Source organism: Marmota marmota, unplaced genomic scaffold (genome assembly GCF_001458135.2).
Source record: "Marmota marmota marmota unplaced genomic scaffold, marMar, whole genome shotgun sequence".
NCBI lineage: Eukaryota > Metazoa > Chordata > Mammalia > Rodentia > Sciuridae > Marmota > Marmota marmota.
The window spans coordinates 73,566,929-73,570,895 of NW_026000026.1; the positions used below are offsets into that span (position 1 = coordinate 73,566,929).

The 3,967-nt window shown below is 56.0% G+C and overlaps 1 protein-coding gene and 1 long non-coding RNA gene across 5 annotated transcripts in view; one reads left to right on the plus strand and one right to left on the minus strand.

The window, feature by feature from the left end:
• Nucleotides 1–2,845, minus strand: part of Spry4 (sprouty RTK signaling antagonist 4) — a 12,375-nt gene extending 9,530 nt beyond the window's left edge. Inside the window, exon 1 of one of the 2 annotated variants that reach the window (XM_015485694.2) lies at nucleotides 2,606–2,845. The gene's annotated coding sequence lies outside the window, so the exon portion shown is untranslated. Of the gene's footprint in view, nucleotides 1–1,661; nucleotides 2,566–2,605 lie in introns of those variants that run through there. The other variant, XM_015485699.2, reaches the window with a different exon arrangement.
• Nucleotides 2,846–2,945: 100 nt separating this feature from the next.
• LOC125619112 overlaps nucleotides 2,946–3,967 on the plus strand; it is a 138,288-nt gene continuing 137,266 nt past the window's right edge. Inside the window, exon 1 of one of the 3 annotated variants that reach the window (XR_007350607.1) lies at nucleotides 2,946–3,130. This is a non-coding gene — a long non-coding RNA (uncharacterized LOC125619112). The remainder of the gene's footprint in view (nucleotides 3,131–3,967) is intronic. The other 2 variants (XR_007350605.1, XR_007350606.1) reach the window with 2 other exon arrangements.

Genomic DNA, 3,967 nt, shown 5'->3' on the forward strand with positions numbered 1-3,967 from the left:
AAAAAAAAAAAAAAAAAAAAAAAAGTATTAAGCCCCATAGCAACACATTTCAAGGGCCACTTTATGAATGGGTTTCTCCCTCTCCCTTAATTTTTAAATCACTGACATTCACATTTTGTTTTAATTTGTTATTCAGGAAAGTTAGCCAACCCTTTAGGAACATGCAATGTCAGGTTTACAAGATTGCGGGAAAGGGTAGGAGGTAGTCAAAGGGTTGATTTCTAAAAGGCCACATCTCTCCATAATCTTGGAAGGATGCAGACAAAAACGTCACCTCTGAGCCCCAAATGTTCACTAGTGCCCAGCCCCTAATCTGCTTCAGCTTGAAATCATCTATTCTATGTGTTCTGTCTCCTTCCACCATCCCCAACCAAAACTCTATGGAGAGTGCCTTTCAAGAAGGCAATATGGAAAGAGTCATGGGATCAAGCAGGAGGGATAGGGAAGGAGGGCATCCACAATCCACAAAGGAGTGACTTCTGAGTTCAGAATCTAAAATGGAAGATAACCAACAGATGTCCTTAATGTCTCCCTCATCCCAGCTGGCATATATCCGTCCATGGAGATTTAAAAAAAAAATCTACCAAAAGGCTCCCTCTCCCCCTCCCCAGAGGAGCAACATAGCTCCAATTGGTCAGTGTGTACTGCTCACCAGATGAGGATTCACCTGGAGCCAGCCAGCACATGAGGACCCTCCCAAGGGATGGAAATAGAGGAAATGCAATTTCACAGTGACATATCTACAACTTCTTTCTCACCCCTCAGAGAAAGAGAGACCAACTGCAGCCCTCCTTTTCTTAGGCCACCCCACACCAGCACTAAATGGAAAAAAAGCTGAAAATTTCAGATGTTTATGCTCCATTAATGTGAAGATCCGGAGAACTCTAAACATTGTGAAATCCACCAGTGCAATATTGGGTAGGGCCTCAGGCCAGCCGGCGCATATTAAGAGATTGATAAACCTCTATTTCCCAATGCTCTGGGCCTTTTACCTTCCAGCTTTGTATCCCCAAGAGGCTTGTCAAGAAGGTTAGAGTCTTGGTCTGCTAACCAGACATGTGCTTGCTCCCTTCCTCCACAGGTTCTCTGGCCTCTGATATGTCCGGCCTCTCCCCAAACTGAAGAGAATCATGGTCTGATTTAGAGGCAGGAAAGAGGGAGCTGCCACTAGTTCTGGACGCCCACTGAATCTCCCTCCACCTTTCCTTACAGCACAGCCTTGGTGGGGGATTCTCCCCAAGGATCACTGCGCCATAAGGAGGCCTCCTGCTCTCACCCAGGCCTGGCAATATGGATGCCCATCCAGCAGTTGGTGAGAGGAAGCAAGCAGCTCTACCCTCTGCTCACCATCCAGCCCCTCCAGCCCATTTCTCTAATCGCTACATCCCTCAGCCCTTCAAGCCATGCAACCATTTTCCGCCTCTCTTGCTTCTTCTGCCCACAACCCCCAGCCCCCAATCAAAGAGAATTGAGAAACCGTCTTCTTGCACAAGAGCAGCTACTGTCTAAATGCTTTTTGATCGTCTGCATGGAGGGGGAACTGAGCACAGCCCTGGCCCCAGTGATGGAGCCAAACTCCAGCTGCCCTGGCTGGCCAAACCCGCCTCACCCTCCTCCTTGCCCCCCGTGGCCTTGGCGATTCAGAATTTCTCAGAACGTACCGTCTCTATTCTCTCTCCTGGGTGATGTCAAGCCTGGTACCACCAAGAAGGAAGGAGGGAAAGTGGGAGCCTTATCTCTCCTACGCACGCAACCTCTTCCTCCAGCTCTCACACAACCGGCGTTATGTAAACGCACCTTCAGCCCCCACCAGACCTAGCGAGGTCCGGGGGCCCTGGGGCCTGGCACAGCTCTGTGTTCTGGGATAGGGAGACACGGGGTAGCCGAGGAGTTTCGGGTTCTGCCGAGGCAGGGGAAGGAAAAGGCAACTGCAAGGTAGTTGCACAGCATAAAATGCGGCAGCCGAGCAAAGGTCAGACGGCTAGGAACCGCCTAGCTAAGGAGAGGGAGTAGAAATGCCCGGCTGGCCCCGAGCTGACCATCTAGCCGGAGGCAGAAGGGGGGAAACCCAGTCGGTCCCGAATCCGAAGGGGCAAGAAAAATCTACGTCGAGCATAGGCCGCTGCGGCGGGCTGGGGAGATTCACGGCAGAGCTGGCACCGTGGGCACGAAGCCCGGGGGTGGGAGAGCTGTCCAAGGCGAGGGCGCCCCCCAGACCCAAGTGGTGGCTCCTGACCAAGCCCAAAGCCTCCGGTTCCAGCGCCCGAGGCGAGTGGTGGCAGCAGGAGGAAAGAGGCCAGGCCAGAGACAAACTCCTGGGACGCGCACGGGGCTTCCCGAGTCGCAGAGGGCGGGGAAGTCAGGCTTGGCAATGCCCAGGGGTCGGAACGGCGGTGCCAGGCTTTGAACACCCCCAGCGCCGTGCCGGCCGGGCGGAGGGCGTCAAGGAGCTGCGGCGCACCGCAGCGACTCCAGGAGACGCAAGCAGAGGGAAGGAACACAGAAGCGCGACTGGAAATAGCGCACCATTTGCCCCAGCCCGAGGGGAGTCGCGTCGTGGCTTAGAAGGGGCAGTTTCGGATCCCCAAACCGGCCATAGACTTACTTTGAGGAGCTGCAGAGTCACAAGCATCGCTCCACGTTTGTGTAAATCCCCGAACCCAAGCGGGTCAGCCGCTGCTGTACTCGCAGACGCCAGCCAGAGGAACCCGCAAGGCTCCCGGAGTCCCGCAGCTCCAGCTCGGGGCTGTCAGCTCTGCTCGCTGCCTCAGCGGCGATGTTGCAACCACTGCCTGGGAAAATGGCTTTTTTATGAATGGGAGGGAAGGGAGCTCCAGTGCGCACGCGCGCAGTCCGCGATTCTATGAATGGGTGGGCACAAGAGACCCCGCGCGCGCATGCGCTGCGCTCCTTTTTTTATGAATGGGGGGCCGGAAAAGAACTTAACCCGTGATTGCTGGGGCTGGCTCTGGCTCCTTAAGGGGCCGTCGTTCTTTTACAAAGAGGGGTGGAGGTTCGGGCGGAGGTTGTTGTTGGTTTTTTTTTTTTTTTGAATGAATGGAGGGCGGCGGCGACTGCTGCAGCTGGTTCAGTTGCGCGGGCTTTACCCCCTCCCAGCCTGCAAGAGGAGGTAAAAGCAACCTTCACACCACTGCGGGCCTGGGCAGGAACCCTCAGTGTCGCTGGGGGTGGGGGGCGCTGCGGCCTCCGGATACGAGGCTCAGAGCAGGGTAGGGGTGGACACACCTAGATCTGGGTATCTCTTCCCGTCGCAGGCAGTGTGGGGGGCGGGGGCGGGAGAACCCCTGCTGGGACCAGCGGCGCCCAGGGACGTCGGGGGCTGGGGGAAGGAATTTTGAATCTGCTTTTACCAGAAATTAAGAAAACGTCCATCGCCCATATTCAAGAAGGGAGGGGTGGGGGTTGTTGAGTGAATCTGGTTCCTTTCTTAAGGCTGAGTCTTTTTTGAGTGCAGACCACCCCTCCCCCATTTCTTGGGTGTGGACAGTGACTGGGCCGAGGCCTCTTCCGGCTCCAGTACCCCCCGGGGCGATTCTGTCCACTCAGCCAGAGGCCTCCCCACTCCCGAATGTAATCTCCTTAGTGCCAGGAGCCTCTGTCCGCCCTCTGCAGTCCTGGCTAGTTGCCTCCCACTCTATCCCCGCAGGTATCAGAGCCTTCACCGGACGCTGGCTTAAGGAGCATCCGTCCACCGAAGGCCGACGGCCGGTGGCTGCCATAATCGACTTTCCCAAACCCCCTTCCATCCCTGCCTCCCCCTCCAGCTCCCCTAAAGGGAAGCGGGAGAAGCAGAAAACTGGCCAGGTGCATGGGTGGAGCCCGCCGCACCGAGGATGCGGCCGGGGTGGCCGCGGGATTAAATAACAGGGCTCTTGAGCCACAGAGGAAATGGAAATGGCCGGGGATCCTTTCTTTGCTGTTAATGAGTGGGGGCGGGGGGGGGGGG